We start from the raw sequence: 24,918 nt of genomic DNA on the forward strand, positions 1-24,918 counted from the left end.
CTCTCTCACTAACAGAAGTTGGTCCAATAAAAGATATTACCTCACCCACCTTGTCTCTCTCATATCTTTAAAAGGGCAGTTAAATTTTTATGGTTCAAAAAAATGCAAGGATGGTTCAGAAAATATGTTCCCAGGGAAACTCAAGTCAGGGTGCCCTATCCTTCTAATGACTGGCAGAAATACTACAGTGATGTTATTGCTTATGCTTTAGAGCTGCGTGGCTTGGAATGTGAATTGCTTAGTGTTGACCATGAGCCAATGAGAGAGAAGTTTTAAAGCCACTAAAAAATCAGGATTCTTTCTTCCATTATCACAATACTGGATGGTGGATGTTGGAAATTCTCTTCATTGTCTTATTCAATAGTAAACTTCCCATCAGTAATGCTCTAATTCCCTACACAAGTACCCACATAAGTTTTAGATATGTTATCCAATTTCCTTTCCATCTTCTCCTTCCCGAAACTGGCATGGCATAGGGGGTTTGTAATGAGTTAGTGGGAGAAGATGACACACTGAATTGCCGTTTTTTTAGCTGGTAGTGCAAAAAAGTGACTTTGTACAGTGGGAGAGCTATATTTTCTTGAATTGGCCCTACTAATATGTTACCTCACAATTTCCTCAGAATTGTCAATATATATGTGTTTGCAGTGTTGTTGTAGCCATGTTTGTCCCAGGAATCAAGAGAGACAAGATGGGTGAGGTAACATCTTTTATTGGACCAATTTCTATTGGTGAAAGAGACCAGCCTTTGAGCGCCACATAGCTCTTCTTCAGGTTTGGAAAGAAGAACTCCTGTGGAGCTTGAAAGCATGTCTCTCTCACGGATAAAAGATGGTCCAATACATTATATTACCTCACCCACCTTGCCTTTCTCAATTTGAATATGGAAAGCTGTTTGGATTTTGATTTCAGCAGCTAGTCTTGTTTTCATGAAATTGTAAAAATGGCCACCATTTTAGTGATCCCCATGGTGTTGGGTGCGCTCCTCTAGGGCTGTCGTGTTTAAAGTCCACTCTTTAGAGCTGGTTGGGAAATGACTTTTGTTCCCATGTCAAATTTTGCCAATAACAAAAAGCTTTCATTTTATTGATATTTTTCTTCAAAAGCTTTCAGTTTTTTGTTGAAAAATCAAAAGATTGAAAAAGGAAAAATTGGTCAAACCCACTTTCCATCAGACTTCTTTCTCTTTCTTACAAAACCCCAAAATATTGGACTTTCCCCATAAATATTTGTTTTGCTGAAGAAGCTATTTTTGTTGAAAAAATGTTTCAAATGAAAAATTTGTCAGCCCTACCACTCTTTCCATTTCTGTGCTGACATCAGTAATGCTTGTGCAGAAGAATATTTTGATATGACAAGATACTGTAAAATTGCAATTAATATTTGGCTAAAATAAGAAAAGAATTATAGGCAGTTACGAGTTTTTAGAAGTTTCATGTCTCTTTGGCAGTATTATAAACAATGAATATTAAAAATAAATAAAATATGTGGCAATGCACTTTTAAAACCACACATCCTTTAACTGGGTAGCTCGTGAGTATTTCAGTGCTGAATTGTTACTGTAGCTATTTATTTTCAATACTTTGGTGCTAAATCTAGGCACCTCTGTAGAAGGGCTGATACCATCAAGTCACATTGAAATTGGACCCTCTCAGAGCTTTTGAATAGAAGGTAGTTTGTTCTATCTCAGCAAAATGAGAACTACTCCCTGGTAACCCTATTTTATTTCACCAACTATTCCCCCATATTCTTGTGTTAGGAGGGTGAATTTGATAGCATATTTAATTGTAAGCCTGACCATTATTGCACATACTTGCATGCAAAGTGCTGGTTGAAGATGGTCCCTTTATAGGCAATGGGTATTTGGGAGGAAAAAAAGAAAAGTGGAGTGCCATTTATGTATGAAGGGTTTTCACCAGCAATATTGGAAAACCTAGCAATGCAGCCAATGGAAAGCCACTTGTTATGCCCACATGGACACTTGAAACACAAGCAGACCTCTGTTTGCATCAGTAGTTCTGAAAGGTCCTTCTACAACGCTATTGTGTGCTTCTGATGAGGAAAGAATTTTAAGCCAATGAGGATTTAGCTGCCATTGTGCGGCTGTGATGCATGCTAACTCATTTGAAGTACAAATATCCTTGGTGGCCACCTGCTTTTCCGGATGATGCTGAGGAAGAGGCTAGAACTAAAAGGTTCAGGGAAGAATAGCCTCATGGTCTTAAAGGCCAGTAATATCGTCCGACCTTTGGAAAGGGGTCACTAATGACAAATATCTTTGTGCTGTTGTCGTTGTAAATACTAAAAAGGGATCAAGACCCTCTGAAAAGGAGGTAATGAATGTACTCAGGAGTGATAGGTTTTCAAAGGCTAAATGAGTTCAAGACTGCCAACTTCAGCTAATCATCCCTGATGGCGAACTGGAGACCTTTTCTAAGCAACTCCTTCACTTTTTAGAGCTGAAAAGATGCCAAAATCAAAGGGGTTTTCAAGTTGTTATTCAAATAGAAAAATATAAATAATCCTTTGGAGACTGAGGAGGTGAAAAACTGAACCCAGCTGTATGTAACTGAATAGTATTTCTGCAGCAGACTCTGGGTTACAGTGTTAGTTAATTTGTTAATTTGAGAAGTTTTCTGTTGCTTTTCTCTCTGCAAATACATACATGTATGTTTATAGACGCCTGACATTCACAGAAAGGTAGATGCAATGTTTGCTGCAGCTGTTAACTGAGGGGGGGAAATCAAATACTGTTATCATTTCCCGAAGTTTTGATACATTGCTGTGTGAACAGAATGAAAACCAAGTAACCCTTCTGAAGGATTTTAGTATTCTTCTAAAGTTTTATGACTGAAAATACCATACTGAGAAAATGTGCACAGACTGTGAAATAATTCCCCTGTGTAAACTTACAGCATGTGATATAAAGTGTATGTCTGTTGTTCTGTTTGTGTCGAGACCGTTTTTCCTAAATAGTAACGCACAACATTTAGTGGTAATTCCATGCCTGAGGATTGAGGTTCAACTGGAGATCAGTGTACCATAGCGAACAGTAAAGCTAATCACATTAAATACAGAATTTAATAAAAGTGTATCAAGAAATGTTTATATTACTTCATATTCTAGAATATTAGTATTCTTTTCTCTCTCTTCATACTTGGGACTGTCTGACAGAGATTTTTTTCCCCACTCATAAACTGTGAACTCATGAACTTTGGAAACATTTTAAATGGCTATATCAAATCTAATGCCCAGTAGATATAGGGGGAATGTCAGTATCCCACATAGAGGGAAACAGGCCATGCGGTAAAGCAGAAAACTGAGCAGAGGAAAAACTTCAATCGTAACCCATTTTGGAGATCACCAATTGATTCTCTTTTCAGGCTGAGCAGAGATGGGTAATACCTGGTTGTAATTGTTACCGGGAGGTTGGTTATGCTATTATTTAAGCATGATAGTGCACATTTTCTTTTTGCTATATGTAGGCTACAAATACAACCAAAAAGATTTCTTCGTAAGCAGGCTCCTGCAATGGGTTTTCCTCTGCTGTGCAAGTTCTGCAGGCAGGGCCAGACCAATCAATCCCCAGAAATGGGGTTTGGCTCCACTTTCTCTGAAACTCCCCCATTCATTTTGCCACTGTTCAGAAGGAGGTTTTTTGTATGCTCTGTAATTTAAGGAAAGCAGGCTCTCTGAATGAAAGAATGAAAATGATCATTTTAATCACACTCTACGTTATATAATTTGTAAACATTAGATTTACTTAGGTATCAGCATATCACTTACTAAAGGTTTCTTTAACAGAGTGAAGAAAGGCATAACAAGAACCAGTGGCTGGGAGTTAAACTCATGCATGTTCAAATTAGGAATAAGGGACATCTTTTTAACAGTGGCAATATATTTTCTGCCTTATTATCTATACCTTTCCTAATGATTTGCAACATTCTGTTAGTTATTTTGACTGCTGCTGCACACTGGGTGGATGTTTTCAGAGAAGTATACACAATGACTACAAGATCTCTTTCTATAGCGGTAACAGCTAATTTAGACCCCATCATTTTATATGTATGTACTGTATGTAAATGATGTACTGTAGCTGTACTTTTTGATACATGGTTGCATCTTGGAAGCAGATGCTGCAGCTTAACATTTGGCTTCAGTTTAGAAGCAAAAAGCCAGAAAAACTCAGGTGTTGGACAAACCTGGCTTTTTAAATGTAGACCTTTTTTACCTCTAGATGCCAGGGACTCAGAAAAAAGTGGGAAGTTTCCCTAGGAGAAAGCACAGTCATGGAAAAAAAAATGTATAAAATAGTCATTGCTTGCTGAGTTGTCTTCCTACTGATACTCAGTGAAAGTTTAATGAAGCTGACACATTGCTATTTTTATCTGAAGTCAGGGAGGGGTGAATTATGTAGAATACAGTTGAAACATACAGCTAATTTCCTTGTTAGCTAAGGTAATTGTTTGGAGTCCTATTTCTTTTTCTTTTTGTCTCCTTCCCCACAGAGCCATTTTGCCATTCCTGTCAGTGCCTATGATGGCATGGATGGGTGCACACACAACCCAAATAATCTTTTCCAATGTGATGGAAAAAAGAGCCACCATTTTCCACTGATGGTACTCTCATAAGGGACAGTTAAACATAGTTAACCTTTCATGAAGCCTCTAAAAATACAGAAAGTTAGCCAAAGGAATGTGGAGAAGACAAATAAAAAAGGGATATTTTTAGCTAAACTTTCCCAGTATTATTTCCCCCTATTTTTGCCTAATTTATTATGCATTTTATGACATAATTCAGCATGGGATTAATATTTAAATGTGGTACATGTATGGATGTTGATATTAATAACGCCAGCCAATATCACAGAATAATTTAATGCCAACAAATAACATCAGGCACTTTGGGCCTGATACCAAGCCCATTGAAATCATGGAAGTCTTTCCACTGATTTCAGTGGTCTCTGGATCAGGCCTTTTATCTGAGAAGGGGTTGTGAAGAATTTTGTGCAACACTGATTATAAAGACAAGTTATAGACCAGACAAGCCAACAGTGACTGGCCTATAGACTGTCAGGACCTGTGGGTGATGAACAATTTAACACCTCTAATTCACTTAAAAGTCTAAGCTAATATAGAAAGAAATAACCTTATATATAAAGCTCTGCCCCTCTTTCTTTTTTATCATTCTAAATTCTGTTTCTTTTGGTACTGGGTTAAGGTCCTGAACCTGCAGACACATACGCACATGCTTACTTTTCCACATGTGACTAGTCCCATTGAAATCAATAGCTTATCTGCATTGGTGCACAAGAACAACTGTTAAATCCCCCCTTATTTTTATATTTGAGAATATTACATATAAATCAAATTCTACTTTGCCCACTGTGGTAATCGGTGTGTTGGTCACCAATGTTTATCAGTGTAGGCTGTGTGCGTGTGTCCCTGTGTAGATGCTGTCCCAGTTCTGATCAGGAAACTAAGACGGCTCTCACGATCGAATGAGTCAACACGACCACAGATTAGCTGAGCAACGAAGGCACCCAGGCCAGGTTTATTGCGTGCGGCACAATGAGAAATGACTTACAGAGTATCTCTGGGTCAGTTTCGCATAGGCGGCGTTACAATGGTCTCGGCCCCCCCAGACCGGACGCCAATATTCCCTCTGACACCCTCTTTTATACACTGTTACATACACTTTCGTTTTGCCCCCTTTCATGTAGGTAGTTGCCACCCTCCTGACGTAGTCTAATACCACCTTTTTCCGTTGATTGGCTGATTTGGGCACCGCCACTCCATGTATCATTTCTATCCATAAAAGTGTCATTTCAGAGAGTTAGTATCTTGGTACCTCTTATACCTACTACATATTTTAGTAATATTTTGGCAGTCTTACAACCTTGCAGAATCAGCACTTTCCTATACCAGTCTCAGTTAACTTGAGTGACCCCTTATACTTCTGTTCACTCGGCTTTTTCCATTTAGGCCTTAGCCTGTTTTACAGGCCTTAAGCTCTCACTTCTTACTACACCCACCTAAAACAAAAGTTTTACTTTAATATTTCTTTCTTTCTTTTCTGAATAAGGCATTGAAATATACTGAGGATAATGTAAAATACAACAGTTCTTAGATTGCAGGCCGGAGTGAATGAGCATGATATTTCTACTGACAGTTACGTATCTGATTGTCTAAAAGTTCACCATTTTAAAAAAAGAGGAGGCCTGGTATTCATTTACACTAATGCCCCTTTACACAACTCTGGCAGTATAAAGGTGCCTTCAAGTGGGTTTAAAATACAAAGTGGGTATAAATTGCCTTTCCACACACTTTAAGCTCTTCAGCACACTCCATATTCTGTCATAATGGTAGAAAAGAATCTTAATGTAAATGAAAATCAGACATCAGTAGCATGATATATTAAAGGTTTTTGATAGGATTTTGCAGAAGGGAAGAGAAGACTTTTCTGGTGATCAAATATTCACTGGGTGTAGTTGTGTACTTGTACACTGGAGGAAGTGGTAGTAACTTTTTGTGGATGCGTCTAGGTCATTTTTCATACCCCAAGTCCTTACATTCTATATAGGGTTCTCTTCAAAACATAATTTTAGCATTAAAGGCGTGTACATCTGAAAAACTTCCAAATATTTTCTAAACATATTTTTCTATTTAATGAATTAATCTCTTCTAGGACAAAAAATGCCCAATGGGATATTTTCCATAAAGATACAAGAAAAGGTTAATCATAAGGCTTATACGGGAGTGTAACATCTGAAAAAGTACTTATGGCTCATAGCTAGAGTAAACCATCTTCACTAATGCTTATCCCATGCAGATGACTCTTTTTTTAATTAGGTACTGACAAGTGGTGAAACCTTATCAAGAGCCATGTGTAGAAATACAACACAGAGACATTTTATCCTATGGAAGACCTTGAGGAACTTCTTATGGAAAGTATGCTGCTGCTGGGGGTGGGGCAGTTGTATGAATAATGAAATGTTTGCAAATAGTTTATTCATGAATAATTTAGTTGGTGATAAATGAGAAATAATTTAATCAGTATATTGTATGTGCCTTGGTAGACAGAATACTATTTGACCAGGCCTACCTAGCTGCTGGATCATGGATCTCAAATAAGCCAAGTTTACAAAAGTAATGTAAACCAAACTCATGGGTGAGTAAGAAGTGTTTTTTGGAATACTGCTATTCTTTATATGGCATTTTGCTCTTTTGCTGAGATAGCTTTAGGGATAAATCAGCGATAAACTGTCTCTTAATCTCCTCACAAACATCTTTTGCCCTGAGATGCGGATTGTCTGGTCCCAAAGTGTATAAAAAGCACATTAGCATATAGATGTTATAATTTTCAGCAGAAGTGATTCATAACCTTTCTGCAATAATAAGGCTTTTTATTTAAAAAAAAAACGAAACCAACTAAAGTGTATATCAATAGAGTGTTTGTCACTGTAGGGTACTACTGCATTTGGTAGTAATTATATTTGAAGGTTTAATCTCAGAATGATAGGTCTACACCATTCTGCCAAAGCTGTCTGCATCCATGGAAACACATCTTCCTTCAACTGTAAAATCAACTACAGCCATTTTTTGGGGCTCTACTCATCCAGTATGTCTTTAGGAATACTTTCTAACCATTTAAACAGTTACTTAATTTGGTCCTAATCCATTGTGCAGAGAAGTTAGAAAAGGAGAGAGTGCTACTGATTTCAGTGAGTGTTGGACTAGGTCTTTGATGCTCATGAGATATGTGGGAAGACCAAGTCCTTTCCCTTCGTTCCGAAGGGAAGTGTGCTGAAAGAAGCTTAAATCTCTCTCTCAGGACTGTTACTTGGATTAGTCTGATTTTTTTCTCACTTTTAGGGAGATTGTGAGATCTGTAGCATACAGAATTAATTCCCAGCAGCACACAAAAGTTGTAATTATGGTAATTCATCCCATACTGTAAATGCATCCTAGGAAGCAACAGCAAGAAGTAAAAGGGTAATTTTAATGGAATGTTACCAACAAAATTTACACATGGCAGCAAGGAACCTCATTATCATAGGAAGGCTATTGGTGAGCTCCTCATATTTGTTTGACTATTGTAAAACTCGGTCATACTAAAACGCCATATTATGTGCTGTTACATTTCATCCTGCCACATTTGATCTTTCAATGATTTTATTGTGTAGAGTGTATATAAAACATAAGCAAAAAGGTTGGTGGATACAGAATAGAGTTTTGAGTAGGTTTGTTTTACAAACCAACTAACTAGCAGTATCTGCCGGGACCAGAGACCTATATTTTCTTGCATTGTCAATTGTTAAGAATGTCCCACCATGCTTGAAGAAAAACAGGAGGCAATAGATGTTGTTTAATTAGGCCTCAGCTTTAGTCACTTAAATTATCTGAAAGTACCTGGCGATAAATTGTACAGTGCAATTCATCATTATTTCCCCTACTCATTTCCAGCTGTTCGGGGGTCTGCAGTCAGCCCTCCCCCTTTCCAACCTGGTCCCAGCTAGCCTGTTGCTGGGACCCCACCTCATATAAAGATTAAAGGTACTGAAAAGAAAAGGGGTAGGCTCCCTGCTGTACTAGATGTTGGAGTCCCAACCCCACCCATTCCCAGCTTCCTTAAGGGATGCTTTCATCTAAATCCCATTCCAATCCATTTTATCTGATCACTGTGTCCCTTAAATAACTAGTATCTGCACTGGACATCTGCCTCAAGGGAGTGCCAGTAATTCGCTTGGCTGCCTTACCCCTACTACCCGCCACGTTCCCAGATATTTACTAATACCTTCCTTCCTTAGTATTGAATAGAAATATATCTGTTCCCCAGTCAGATATGTGCATCCCAATCTTCCCTGAATAACACGGATGCCCAGTTAGAGATGTCCAGATGAGTAATTCATAATCTTGGTCACTTAGCCACCTCACTATTCAAGTATCCCCAGCCTTATCAATCCATGGTGTCTTCGTGGCTCCCCGTCATCTCCTCTGTTGAAACATGTCAGACCACAATCATCACACCTGGGGAAAAAATCCTGGATCTCTCAAATCCCTCTTAGCTCTGATCATCAAGTCGGCTTCCTTACACACTCCTAAATCATTTTCACCAAGGCGAAAAATAATCATATCCAGTGCCTGTTCCTGGGCTGCCAAAGAATGTACAAGGGGCATCAGGTGGTCCCAGAGCATGCTCCTCCTTACGCTGTTCCCTTGCTCCCTGTAGAGTGCCCCTTCATCCATGCCAGCTCTGAGATGTCTCCCTTCTGCGGCCCAGCAGGGAACCTGTGGGCCAAATACATGATATTATGCCCACATATCCAGTCACCATATCCTGTACCTGTTCCCATAAACCTGAAGGAAGAAATTAACACACAGAGTTTAGCGCTTAAACTACTGAATGATCCTTCCTAACGGGGATGCAAAGCCCTGTAAATCTTTCCTTGCTGAGCCCCTTATTACTCCTCACTCCCTATATACACCTGAATGTTCAAACTGCTTGGTGCTACTTGCCCTGCATTAAGACAAAATAGGTTAATAAAGAACCAGGATTTCTGGAGTTCTCACTGCACCAGAATAGGCTCATCACTGGTTCTCTGCACCAGCTCTGCAATTCCATCCACCTTATACTCTGAGTGACTTGAATGTGGACCCCTGCCACATTCAGGGGACAGGGGTCCCTGCCTCCATTGCACCTGACTTTATTTTTATAGGTAGTCACTGCCACTTGGACAGGAAAGAACACCCATAGTGTTATGCTCCCATCCCTTCCCAGATTCAATGATCGCTGATCAGCTCCTAGATCTGACTTTCAAAGAAACCCTATTGTCCAACATTCAGTAAAACCTCCACCTCTTAATTTTCCCTCAATACATTGGGTTTGGTCATGAGGGAGTAGGCAGCTAATTGCCAAATGAAGAAAACACCCATCTCAAGGGCACCACCAGGGTGTGTGTGTGAAATTGAAGATTGTCAAGCTTGTAGTTCATGTGACGTAATCTTGATGCTTTTTATACCCCTATTCAATTCCCACAATCCTGCCTGTTTAGAAACAGTGAATAGAGATACGTGTATGGCTCTAACTTATCTCCAGACAAAGCAACTGTCTGGGTGAGTGGGTGGGTGGGAGCAAGGGGTGGGGGCTTTCTGTATTTCATTTGCTGGCAGTACTTCTCACTTACCAACCAATGTGCACAGGGTTAACAATCCCTTTTCTTCTGGACAAAGGACCCACCACGTATAGTTGCAGTGAGCACATTTTAAAAAATGGGCACCTGAAGTTAGGCTTCCAGGCCCATAATTAAACATCTGAATAATAATTACTGAGTGGTTTCCAATCACAAAATTATCATGGAAATTTACCAGTTTAGGCATAAAATCTCACGCTTCAGGGAGGAAAAAATATATTATTTGTTGCCCAACAATAAAAATGGATCATTCTTGACCAGTAGGAGGATAAAATTTTGCAAGGCTGCTTTCGAAATATTAACTTTAGATCGTCTTGGTGTTGATCTCCTGTCTTTAAAATGAGTATTCATAGTCATTTAGAGCATAGAGGGATTAAAGGTTCAAGTGGGTGTCATTAATATTGTCTCGTCTCTAAAGACTTTTGGATGAACTCTTTATGTATTGCTATATTGTGTAGCAGCTATTAAAATTCCATTCAGAGTTTTCTTTTTCACTAAATGCAGTTAAATGTGAGTGGCTAATTTGCTTCATGAAGTGAAAATGTAACCCCTTCATATAAATGTGCGTGCTCAGTTGTCATCTGTGGTCATATTGTTAGTACTTGCAGGGGTGAAAAGCTCTATATTGCTATGTTCATATATTTGCATATCTTTCTGTATCTAGGTACTGTTTCGTTCAAAACTCATCATATGCAACTTTTTAGACATGAAGAATGTGGTTTATGAATTGGACATGTTAAACAGAACCCTGGTGCAAGAAGGAAGGTTTTATCCATCTACCATTCTGAGTTTCGTCTTCCCAACATAGTCTTTTCCTTCTTTTTGCTGTCATAAAAGTCTTTCAAGCATACATTTCATGGGATTCTGGTGAATTCTTCATGACTGGATTGAGTTAAATGGAACCAATACAATACATTTCTACTTGTAGTTGGGCTTCAGGTTTGGATCAATTCTTTTCTTCTTTTCCCAGGCTCGTTCACCTCTCCCTTTGAACGGCCAACTCTTTTGGCAAGTCCAAGAATCCCTCCTTCAGAAAAGCCTGTTCTTGTCAGTGAAGCACAGAAAGTGACAAGAGCATTGGGGACAATAAGACTGCCACTTTGTTGGAGACTCTCTTTTGGTTCCTCAAAAGAAACAGTTTTCCAGGGATAATATAAAAAATTATCAGTGAAAAGTGGTTTCCCCTCTACCCCTGCCCCAAAAAAACAAAAATGGGTTTTAGTAGGAATGCTCACTTCTGTTACTGGATAAGCTCTGGGGAGCTGGTATTGAGCAGTTTGTGTGTAAGAGAGAGTGTTTTAGGAATCTGTTAGCTAATACATTTAGTACTTATAATGTTTACTGACATAGTTAATGTGTTTTAGGCCTGTTCTAGTTCCTGTTGTCTTCTGATGGAGAAACATGACATCACGCTCCAAGTTCAGATGTTGCACTAGGGCAGGTGAACTGTGAAACTTGTTCACATGTTTTTCTTAACATGGACTGCTGGCTATTTCCTGTCTCTGTGAAATCGTAGTGTATAATGTCTGAAACATCAGGTGTAATTAAGACAAATCCTGTCATTTGCTCAAATGTGAAAAATATTTAGGTTTTGTGATCCAGATAGGTGACACCACAGAATAGCTGAAAATTTTACAAGAAACACACCAAATATATTTTTACAGCCATCCTTGGCTCACAAAATTTAATGTCTCTCATATGTACATGGTGTTTAACAGAAGTGAGCTTTATTCTCCATCATTTATAGCTTTAAAAGATGTACCACTGTAAGCTTGATTTATGAGGAGTCTAGTAAAGATTCATACTTATCAACCCACATGGTGTGTTACCTCTCAACCTGTCCGCATCTGAATGAAGATGTCCGTTCTTTGCCTGAATCCAGGTGCAAATTTAATTGAAGATAATGTTTTCATGTTTCTGAGTGACATAGTGATCTTTTTGTCTGCTAATTGTGTTGTTTCTTTTTGAAACAGGCAAACTGTGAAATTGATACATTTACTTTGTTTGGAGGTATAGCACCATATTCTAACTTTGCCTGGGAAAAAAATAACCACATGCCTGTTTGATCCTGTAAGAGGCCCCATGTGGACAGAAGCCTTCAGACTTCAGTGGGCCTACACTCATGCTCAGGGATCTACCTGGGTGGAGTTCATTACAATATTGAATGCTGAAGTGGCATTTATTAAAATTTGGACATTCAAATGCAATGAACTCTTGCCTTAGAGTCCTCTGTTTTGCTGAGCCACTGAGGTGATCATTTGCATCAAGCAGTTTTGTAGAATAAAGACTGGAATGAGAATGGGGAAGATTTGTTTTGTTTAAGTGAGTAGAATTCATAAGAAAAAAAAGATCTGTCTATTAATAAGCCCGATTCTTTCAGTAGGAAGATTTCCAGCCCTCCATAATGACAGAAAGTGCCATTTTAAAACTCTCAAACCTGCGTTTACACTTTGTATCAAAACTTCTGATCCCACGTGAAGGGGAAAAATGTGTTTTCACATATTAAAAACTCTCTCTAAATATAATGTAATATAATGCATTTCTATTGCACCTTGTACTTGAGATCTTCAGAAGATTTTATATACTTCAATGAATCTGGCCTTATTAGTTCTTTATCATGTCATATGTTTGTCTGAGAAGTCAGAGTATCAGTCAAGAACTTCTAGTGCAAATTAAGGATTAAATTCCCATTGTTAACATGGTGAAGCTGAGCAAATTCATCTAAAAGTTAGAAACTGACCACAGGACTTTTCCTTGTTTGTTTGCTATTTTACATAAAGAAGCATACACAGGCGTCTCCTGGCTGAGGACCACATCATGGACAGTGCAAGAGTGCTGTAGGTTTTCTTTCAGGTTAACTACGGCATCAAAAGCTCAACAAATCTTAAATACAAAACCTTCTCCTCTCTCCTCCAAGCCTGACCACAAAGCTCTATTTAAAAAAAAGCAAAAACTATGATAACATTCCCTCTGCTGGTGTAAAAAGTTAAAAGGTACTTGTATAAAAATATGTTTCAATTTACAGTTTGCTGAGGAGTTCAAGGACTCACTATTGTTGGAATAAACAGCTCCAGTTGTATACCACATGGTCAATGGAAACCACATCACAATATCTTCTAAAAATGGCAATATATTTATATAACCGGAGGCAGGGATTACTGAATTTGTTCCATAACATGACAAATTACATCTTGAGAATGACCAGAGAGTGTGATCAGATTCATAACTCATATTTTAATCTCCAGGTGTTTAATATAGAGGTTATATTTAAGATATGAGTGGATGTTCTTTGTTAGGGAATGTCATTTTGTACATATCAAGCTTTGATGTATGTGCTAAATAAGCGCTCCCAGGGGGAACATATTCCCAACTGGGTCCAAGCTGTGCTCTCGACATCTGGGAGTGGTTGTAGTTCCCCAATCCTGAGCTGCTGAGTCCTGGTGCAAGTTAGAATTTCAGGGGAGCAGCTCTAACAGGTGTCACTCGCATAAGATTCTTTTGGGACTGTATAACAGTAGCAAAATAGGTATAGTGGGGTTCTTCTCTGTCTCTTATACAGAATATCCCAGAAACATTCAGTCCTCGTTCTAGGGTTGGGGGGCAGCTGTCACAGGAGGCAGCAGGTTTCTAGTGATAGAGTCCCTCTGGGGTGAACTTCTCTCCAGCCATTCCCAGCCATTTTAAGTCTGCTTTGCAATATTTAACTGACCAGAGGATCTGACCCTACTCTTGCTAATAAGTAGTTGGAAAACAAGGTGACATTTCATTCTTAAGGTTTCAAGGAGGAGGAGAACTATTTGAAATACAAGAAATCAGAAGCATTTTAGTTAATTTCTTTATGCTAGTCCTTCAAAGTCAATTTAATTCAATCAATTTAATTTTCCTTAGAAATATCATAATCAAAATTTTGCATTTTCTGTGGTATCCTAGTGAACTATTTGTTGAGTGGGTTTAGGAAAATATAAAGAAGGGTTGGTGTACAAACACTTTTTAGGAAAAGCAACTCTCTAAAACTAGAAAAATGTACTGAATCAAATGGGTACAGAGATCAGTTCCTGCAGAGTTAAATACCCAGTACCGCAGCTTTTAGCTCATGAAAGTCAGTTCCTCTGAGTTGCACAGGGAAAATTTGGTCCAATAACTCGTTTTAGCCACCAAGTCCCATAATATATAAACAATCCTTTAAAAGAAAATGTTTAATATATATCAAAGCTAGTCTATTTTGGCTACCTTGGAGGTCTTCTATGTTTTATTAAAATTTGATTTTGTATGTTGATTGTGAATCATTGGTAATTTTTGCAGAGATTTAAGTGTTTGAGATTTAGATTCTATTGAATATTTGAGGCAAAATTCCTTCTGCTGGTGTAAATGGGCACAACTACACTGAAGTTAAGGGAGCTGCACACATTTACACCAGTAGAAAACATGGCCCCTGAATGATTCTCATTTCTCTTTTAAAGTAATTATAATATTAATAATAAAATGTAAATCAGATAAAGTTTGTAATCTGCAGTCACTTGTTGTTATGTGTAACTAGGAGAGTTTTCATACCTGACATTAAACATAGCTTCCTTCAGTTCAGAATTGCAATGGGATAATAATAATAGATAATAAATAATAAAATAATAATAAAAATAATAATAGATAATAAACTACATTGTCTGGCAAGATAAAAACAGACCGTAGTGCATTAAAAACCACCAGGTATCTGCTAGTGATGGAGCTCTGAGTGACAGGACAAAATTAAAAGAACTAGAGACAGTAAAATTAGAAATGAGCCAAGCTTTTTCCAGAAATATGCTCCATGGGACTCTAAGGAGGGATTCTACCAGCAGGGCTGGTATTCATCTACTCGTTTGCTGATTACTTGCCACTACCAAATCATGTAGAGATGAGAGAACTGAACTCTAGATATCATCTTACGCACCTAGATCTCTGTTCAGCGTGAATTTCACTCGATTGGAGGAAAACTCAATTGTAGGAATGGGTGCGAATAAATAGGTTCTTTAAAACATAGATGAGACATGGGAAGGTATTTGGACTGCATACATTGGGAGAGTTCACTTACACTAAGAGGACAATAGAATATAGAATAAACTAGGTGAGTACCAGCAAAAGAATCGCACAGTCTGAGAATCTAATGTGGGCCATGAGATAACGTGCTTTGACTGCAAGGTGATTAAAAACCACTGATCATCAAAATGTGGGTTAGACTGGTGCCTAGGCAGAATATGCCTTCTCATGTGGACATGATGATACTTTTGATTTGTTTGGACTGCATATGGGAAGTGCTTTTTATGCATCCTGCTACCTCGAAGACCATGCATCCTGCTACCTCTTAGAATGAACCTTAGTGTGGTTATTTGACCCAGCCCTTGACAATAACATCACATTGACAACCAGACGAATACAAGCTAAACAAAGTCCGGTTCTTGGTGACTGAGAGAGAGAGAGGAATATACTATTCCCTGTAGACCTGATAAGTTTGACAGGTGCTCAGAATCACGCAAGTTACCTACAAAGAGAGAGTGCCTCAAATAAACCTCTCTCTCAGGAATTGCTTAGATTCATAGGAAATGCATGTTTCTGTTCTGCTACTTGTGATACTCTGAAAGCAGCTGTCTTATACCATCATATCCTCCGCTTCTATGGCCTTCTCCCTTTTTGACTCCCACACCTCCTTCCGGTACAGCACTGTTATAGAGCCAAGAACCCAGGTGGCTGAGCATTAAATGTACGTAACTAGTTTGACAGAACCATAATCCACGACTTCCTTTTAAAAAATCAGGTGAAAATGAGACTTCAGCAGAGCATAAAGCCCTAGAGCCTTCAAATACTACTTGTCCTGCAGGGGTTTTTGAAGAATGGATATTTTTGCTTATTTTTTGAAAAAAGGCTGTCATTTCCTGTAAAACAGGTGGAATTTTAAGATTCCTGCACTATACGGTCAAATAAAGCCTTACGAGGATATAAAATCTGTTGTACAAAAAGGGTGTAAAACTCATCAAGTGTGTGTAGGTTCAGCAGATTTTTTATTCACGAAGTTTCTCAGTTATAGCTCCCTCCAGTGAATGATTTCCATTACTCTTAATGTGGCAAAGAGAAAAAGCAAGAAACAGTATTTACATCAGTGTGAAACCACCCATTTTTCTTTTTGCTGCTGAACTAATGTTAATTTGGAGGATTATTCTACAGCAGTTAAGTACTAAGGGTTGATGATGGGGAACTCTACAGGGGTGAGGGAGGAATCCTCCCCTGCCTATGCAGTGCAGCCTATGCAGTGCAGCCTATGCAGTGCAGCCGCTCAATTGCCACGCTAGGGCTTAATCCACCCTGAGTGCACCCAGATGCATGTTGCAGCGATAGGGATTGAATGTTTGAGGAACCCAAATAGCAGATTCACAGACTCTTTTCCTTTCTCCTCTTCCTCCATAACAGCAGTAAAGAAGGAGCATCCATAGAGTTGATTGCATCATAAATCCTGCCTTTGGCAGACCACTCTTTGTAGAAAGGGGCCCCCTGCTGTCATGGAAGTAGCAATGAGAATTTGCTTGTAAGGGTGTCTATAGAGCGAAGAAAAAACCCGCAGCTGACTCATGCCAGCCGACTCGGGCTCGCGGGGCTTGGGCTGTGGGACTGTTTCATTGCTGTGTAGACTTCTGGGCTTGGGCTGAAACCTGAGCTCTGGGGTCCTCCTACCCCACAGGGTCCTTGAGCCTGGGATCCAACCTGAGCCTGGAAATCTACACAACAATAGAAACAGGCCCACAGCCCAAGTCAAGTCAGGCGAGCTGGGGGTGTCTAGCTGCTGTGTAGACATACCCTTAGTGTTTAGAACAGAGCCTGGAAGTCAAGACTCCTAGCTTCTTCTACTCTGCTACTGACTCTTTGTTTATTATTTGTATTACTATAGCACCTAGAACCCCCGGCATGGAGTAGGACTCCATTGTCCTATGCACTGGGTACATTCAAAACAGCAATATCTAAGCATTATTCTTTTAATATACTGAGCATTTTTCCAAATAAAATGTTCCACGTAAACATCATAAGACTGAAAGTAACTCTACACAGCTTATGTTATCTGTGTATTTCTAGCCCTCACACCACAGATTTTGTTCTTAAAAAGCCTGCCTTCAGCATCGTTACTACCAAAGGCAAATTTGGATGAGATTTTCAAAACTGTCCTGGCGATTTAGAGGTAGAACACTTGCTGAAATGGGGCATGGGCCTCTAAATCTAAACACAGTCCCATGCTCTGGGTGTCCCTAAACCTCCAGCCACCAGAAGCTTGGATGGGATGATGGGATTGATCACTCAATTTTCCTGTTCTGTTCATTGCCTCTGAAGCATCCAGTACTGGCCACTGACAGAAGACAGGATACTGGATTAGATTGGTCAGCACAGTATGGCCGTTCTTATGTTTTTATTCACCTCATGGGAGGCTTTTGATGCTCTGAGCTGTATGATGTTTGTAAGAATCAACTTAAGAAACAAATGTCTGATCGTAATGTGGAGATTCTGGAAAACAAGATGTTGCTGTTCAAGAAGTGCAGTGATCTTTCACCTTTACATGAAGCTGCATGAATACTGTGAGGTTCAGATGTTGAAATGGTGAAGATCATGGGTCTAGTAATGATTTCTCATGCTCCTGTCTGAGCTATTGCACAATTAGGAGCGTGAATATGGGATGTTATAGTTATTGCAGTAGGGAGATTCTTCCACTGTTTTACAATGCTATGCTAAATGACAGATTTATTAGGAACAAAATCTGTGGTGCCAGGGCTAGAAATACACCACACATAACTCAAGCTGAGTGAGTTATTTCCAGTGTTATGATGTTTACATGGAACATTTTTTTTTTTTTAAAACTGCACAGTATATTAAAAGAGCAATGCTTAGATATTGAATGTATCCAACATGTTGGGAGCGTGATGAAGTCTTCTTCTTTGTGCATTGCATTGTGTGCTGATAATATTAATACTTAGCATCAGCAATGAGTGATCCCAAATTTTACATGGTTCTTTTCAGATAATTAATGAGTGATCCCAAATTTTACATGGTTCTTTTCAGATAATCACTCAAATTTGGATGCCCGTCTGGGTTATGGGCTTGATCCAGTCAAAGTCTATTGAAAGCAGTGGAAAGATTCCCATTGGCTTCAGTAAGTTTTGGATCAGTACCTGTATGAACTTTCAGTGTCTACAAATTTTAATGGAATCTCTTGATTTTCAGAACTCCTTGCTCCTGACTGGATATACTATGTCAACAGACATTCTTGAGATATTTTTTGGCTGTAGCTGGAACCAAGAAGTGCAAATGTAATAAATTTTTCAAACAAAAGAGGTCAAAATAAAAGGTTATTTGAAGTCTTCCAAACTTCAAGAAACATTTGGTTCTTATTTTTTCTAAATCAGTTTCCCCATCCTTACTTTCACAATTTACCATTTTATCTAATCTAGCAAAAAATGAATGTACCTGATGAAGAATGAAGAGAAATGGGTTTTAAGCCCTGCGCTCATCTTCAGCATATGTTTTTCAGTCTCTTATATAATACGTAATGGATGGTTATTAGTCTTAATCTCTGACAATAAGTTCTCCTCCAATAGAGAGACAAGGTGGGTGAGGTGTTATCTTTTATTGGACCAACTTCTGTTGATGAAAGAGACAAGCTTTCAAGCTATGCTATCAGAAGCATCAGTATGAGAGGCATGCTTTTTATTTTTAATCCTTTTTTATTAGCTGTTATTAGTTGATATCTTTAAGGACATCTTTTCAGATGATTACTTTTTCTGGATAGCTTCACTTTTTCCATTGTACCACAAATAAAACCTTGTTTTCCTAAGTAAATCTCTAGCCTGCAAGAAACTGTTGAATGGATTTGTGAAAGGGTCTTTATATGTCTTTTTCTGAGTAGCTTTTTTCATTAGACTGCTGTATATGCTATTTGGGTTCCTAGATTGCTGAAATGAACACTTTGTTTCTGTCTGATCTGAGAGATATCCCTGATAAAATGAAGTTCTGCATCAAATACAGATAGGTTATGTAAATACCTACTGGGCAGGTAGAAAATCTGTAATTAATGAAGTAACACCATGGTGACCACAACATATTTGCAGAAGCCAGTAGATAGCATAAAAGATTTGTGAGAATTAGGTGTTTAGTTAGCAGAAAATATTGGAAAGCCTTCACTGGATCAAATGTTTGGGTAAAAACAATTGCTATAGCTAAACACAGATCAAGTGAGAACCACTAGAACGTTGTTTGTTGTATTGGGGTTGAGTCTCTGCAAAAGACTTGCATTTCTCCTTTTATTTGTAAAGTAAACGGGGAGCATGTTGCAACCATGAAGGGACATAATATAGAAACTAAGTATCCAAGCTATAATATCCGTGCTGCATTCTACAATCTGGAGTACTCCGGATGTATTTCTTGCTTAACAAATCAAGGCCATGGATCTGCACTGCCATGCACCTTCTCTCTTCATTTACACCTGTGCACAAAGTTTGTCATTCTATGTATTCTAATTGGGTGGCATTTCATACGCACTTTGCATTTACTTTACACAGGTGCAAATGATAACAAAGTGCATGGCGATGGAAATTTGGTCCTATTCAACTTAAGCTCTTTAGTTTCTACATGATCTGTAGAATACAATTAAATGCTCAAGAACTGGCAGTGTAATATAACTTGTTTGCTGTTCCTTTAAAATGTTATCTACCATGTACATTTTCTACCCATCAAGAATCAGCACGGCTGGAAGCATTTCCTGGAAATCTCAGTATCATTCTTCTTGTTTGTGAATGGCTCTGGTGAATGACCTGTACCTTTGGTGAAAGAGAATTTTATCAGGAGAGAGATTATTGACATGTGGTAGCTATTAACCTTAATGGTCAAAAAATCTTCATTAGTAACATTTTAAATATCTGTTGCAGGTAGACACAAATCAGCGAATGGAATTGTGTGCGTGAATTCAGATTGCTAGGTTTGTCCTATCTTTGTGTGTTAGGGTTGATCAGTGGCCAAAGAGTGACCATCTTTGATGGCAGCAGTCACACCCTGCCACCAAGTTGAGGAGGAGCAGGAGGAGGATGATTTCCTTTCCCAAGCCATGCCTTGGTTCCTTGTAGAAGCTGATTATCTAAGCTTTGCAAGAGGACACCAGAGTTTGAGCCTTGGTAAACAATGGAAAGGACTTTGTACGGCTGTTTTAACACTGGACTAGAGCTGTAGGAATCATGAGAAAATGTAACAATAAATTATTCAACCAGCTCAATGTCTCTAGATTACCCTGGATGTTAACTAAAGGCTCTATCTCATTAGGGCCAAATCCTCATCTAGCATAAATTGGCATGGTGCTTTTCCAGTGGAGCTGCCCCAGTTAATATCAGCTGAGTTGCAGCCCATCATGTTGTAATTAAAACCCTGTTATAGTTAGGTCTTAGCTGGATAAAATTTAGCAGTATTTGTACAATGTATAACTCTAGCTCTGACTGTTTTGTTAGAAATCCCACCTTTCATATGCCTGAACTGTTCCTTTACTTTTAGTTATATATATGTGCCATATGTGAAATGTTATTAATCACAGTAAGGAATTTAGAAGATTCAAATTGTCCTAACAAGCCTAACCTTGGTGACAAATATATTTGCTAAAGTTTGGGTTGGCTCTTATTTTAACCAAAGTATTTTGCCCATCCTTAGCTTCGGACTATTCGGCCCCTGAATTTGTTTTTCTTTTTGAGAAATATTCACTTCTTGATGGGAATTTCATACATTAATATACTCCATCCTTAATGGAAGTTACACATGTGAATCAAGGGGAGAATACAAATTTTCTACAAGTTACAACTTGATGTGAAATAAGGCAGCTGAGTTATATTATATAACCCTGGAAATTTGAGCTTAGAATGAACAGAGCGGAACTAGTGGTTTCCGCTATAATGATGGTGTATAAAGCTATATTTTTAAAGCATAGCTTATCTTCTTCATTAGTCCGTATTTTAGTTACTTCTGAAAATCCCTTTATTTTATAGATTTGATTATAAGGAAACTATATGTTCATAGTGGCATGAAACAATGAGCTAAATGTTCCTCAGAAGACAATTATTTGTGCAATGGCTTATTATATTAGAGTCGTATCGTTATTTTATGATGATCATGAATCAAGCTTTGGCATCAAAAGAAAACATGAGTAAAGGTTATTTTAGAAAGGTAAGCCTAGCAGCAAGAGAGTAAACTCATTACAAAGGATCATCACCATTAATACACATTTGCTTTAATTTAAATAGTTATGGCTTTTCATATTAGTAGATAAATGAAGTTAATCCAGATCCCTTTGCTTTAGGAGACACAAAACTCATCATGTACCTGTAGCTAGTTTTAATCAAGTTTACTGCCTGCTCTAAAATGGTTGCATCTCATAAACCTGATGACGGGATAAAAGTGGAAATGATGAGCCTGAAGAGCCATTGTTGGCAAACCGATCTAACGGAGTAGAAAATATTGAAAAAGAAAAGATGCTGATTCTCTTCCAAGATGTCTTGTGGAAACACTTGATAACCAGCATCATTCAATTGTGAATTTTTCCCATTTTTCTGTGGTTTACTTACTTTTATACTTCTATATATTTATACTTCTATGAAATTGTACAGAGATAGGAAACCTTATTCTTTTGCTAATGAAAATGACCCAGGCATCTTTTATGTCTTAAAAGAAAACCCACACCACAAAAACAACTTCATGGTTCCAATTTCTGAAGAGATTTTGCAATGAAATTATATATAAAAATTGGCAAATTCCATACCCTTCCCCAGCCACACAATACCATGTAGGTTTGACAAGGATATCTGCAGCTTTATCTATGATATCCAGTTCTAAAGTTACATAAGCATTAATTCTGCAGAATGCACCAAGCATGTGCTACACTGCGGATTTCACAAGCAGGGATACCTCTCATGCCATTAGTGGTGATCTTCTACACAGCATCATCCCTACATTGGTGCTTTCAGAGCTGACCTCTCCACAAAGCCTTACATTCCAAGCAGAGGGTTTTGTACACATCCAACCACCTCTGCTACAATTAAAAGACTGACTGTTCTAACAGGGAATAACATCTCACTGAATTCAGGTACCTGTATGAAGCTCCTTCCCATATGAACAGGAAGTCCTGATTCATTGTAAGTCAAATGAAAGGTAAGCTACACTTCCTATGCTCGTTCTGCTTGTGACCTTTCTCAGATCATTTTTACATATACAGTTTTACCATCACATCCGTTGAGTGAAATGGTGCATGGGTTAGATGCTCCCACATCGTACCAGTGCTATTAATCTGTCACTTCTGTGAATGATAAATTCAAACTACACACAAGTATCATATTGAGTAGCAACTCCTTTAAATGCCAGTGAATTCCTTTTCATTCCATTGTGCTGTATTAGAGAGGCTATTGGAGGTAGCATGTGTCTAGTGGTTACAAATGCTGCATGCAAGCCAGGAGTCCTGGATTTTGGTAAGCCACGGTTGTGGGGCTCAATTAATGTTTGTAAAGCCTCTTTGAGACTCTCATGATAACTGCTATGTAAATGCAAGGAGTTGTTATCAAGAGGATCTAGATGTTGCAGATATGAACAAAAAAATCTTGTCTGCCATCCTGTCTGTAACCATAGTATCTGAACATCTTTACAGTAATCTTATTTACTATAAAGGTATTCAACTTTCCAGCACTTAAATAAATGACAACTCTTTCTGCCATCTTGATTTCTCATTCAAGATGCCAATCTTCCTGATTTGCATTTTACAACGTCTCTGCCACTTGCAGGCTGGAAAGTAAGTAAATGTTAGCTGCCATTGACAATCAGGCAGCATAGTAAATCTTTCTGAGTTCTTATGTTACCATTTCTAATAGGCAGCTTTAAGTGAAATATACCAGGGCATATTTAAACTTTTCAAATTCAGAACTCAAGCTGCCCTGAGAGAAGGATGGCTTTGTGGTTAATGCACTGAATTGGGATTTAGAAGAACTGGGTTCAATCCCAGATTCCAACAAAGACCTTCTGTGTGATCTTGACCTCTCTGTGCCTCAGTTCCCCACCTTAAAAATTGAAAGAACAATACTTCCTTTCTCTTACCTGTCTTGTCTATTTAGATTGTTTGGAGTAGAAACTATCTTATTTTGTGTGTATAAGTGTCTTGCAAAATGAGGCCCTGATCTTTGTTGGAGATTTTTTTCCTGGAAATATCCTCAAGAAGAGGATGTATGTGTTTGTCTCTCGTACATATATTCCTTTTTTATGTGTCTTCTGCTCTCTCACTCTTCTCTTAGCTTTCACTCATGATTATCAAGCCCTATCTACTTTTATTTGGTTTACAGATTTCCAACCTTTCTTGCTGTCAGACAGGTCAGAAGTGCTACAAGACTTTCTCTGTTATTTTGGTGCTTTGTTTTCTGCTTCTTATTGACATGAGCAATGCTGCTATAGGTGAATATTTTCTGTCTTTAAAAGATGCTAACTAAATTTCTGAAAACCCCCGATTGATTGGGTAAGGGTTAGTTCAAACGTTGGGGAAAGGTTCAGGTTGGTTCTTACTTTTTCTGAACTAATTCACCTATTACCACTTTTGTTAGTCATTCCCCAGTTTTTTACTGAACATTATTGCAGTAATTGGTAAACTTCAGTCATTTCAATCTCTGTGCGAAGTTATAAGAGTGAAAAAAACGATACAGCACGATATTTATTTGAGAGCTGCCTGAATTTTTGTGCAGTGTCTCATTTAAGTCTGTCAGACAAGTATATTCTATTATCTGTGATCCATTAGAAAAGGCTATGAAGACGATGGCACTGAAATAGTTATGTCTTGTTAAACCATACTAGGGCCGACTTCTATTGACTTTACTCAGGCAGAATTCCAAATGATGTCAACTCTTGAAGTCAATAGGATTTCTTCTTGAGGAAGGGCTGTAGGATTTGGCCCAACATCTTTATTTATGACTGATAAATGGAGTCCACCTGCTCTCCAGACAAACTGGAGCAGCTGATAAGAGGAAAAGTTAATTCCAAGAGTTTTTCTTTTATTCCTGATCTATGTAATATTTTTTCTGGTTCATGTTAAGCTGTCTCCCGAGGTTACTGGATTCTATGAATTGCTGAGTGATGGCTGTCAGAAATATATTACTCAAATGGTGTTTAACCACTCCAAAGGGAGAGAGAATAAAAATTGCCACTGGGTTATAATGAGCATGAACCATTTCACACAAGCGCAGAACAGAAGCATACCATATTTTAATACTATGTAATATAGTGTCTTCTAATAAAGAATTAAAAATTGTAAATGTTTCTAAACAATGGCCTAATTTGCAGAAATGTAATTACTTTTTGAATATGAGTTAAAATTATCTTTATCCAGTGCTATTTATTTTTCCTTCACAAGACTTTCTAAATTCAGGTTAGATTATTATTTCATAAAGCTTTTAAGTGCCACCTTGTGGGCAAAAATATTAAATAAGGTTTATCGGATAAAATTCAGTGAGGTAAGGTAGTGTAATGCATTTTAAAATGTGTGTGAAAGGAAATGTTTTGATACTGTTTGCTGTGTTCGTTACAGAACCTCAATTTATTGTATACTTCAGTATTGTTAACTGATGAATGCAAAATACATAGGGGCTTGATCCAAAGACTACTGAAAAGGGAGCCTTTCCGTTGGCTTTGGGTGAAACCCTAAATGAATACTACCA

At 38.2% G+C, this 24,918-nt stretch overlaps 1 protein-coding gene across 3 annotated transcripts in view; it reads left to right on the forward strand.

The window, feature by feature from the left end:
• Positions 1 to 24,918, forward strand: part of THSD4 (thrombospondin type 1 domain containing 4) — a 597,500-nt gene that overhangs the window by 433,698 nt on the left and 138,884 nt on the right. The gene's annotated exons all lie outside the window — the stretch shown is intronic.

This window comes from Emydura macquarii, unplaced genomic scaffold (assembly GCF_026122565.2).
Source record: "Emydura macquarii macquarii isolate MOO-44397 ecotype Brisbane River unplaced genomic scaffold, CSIRO-AGI_Emac_v2 contig_3451, whole genome shotgun sequence".
In the NCBI taxonomy this organism is placed as follows: domain Eukaryota; kingdom Metazoa; phylum Chordata; order Testudines; family Chelidae; genus Emydura; species Emydura macquarii.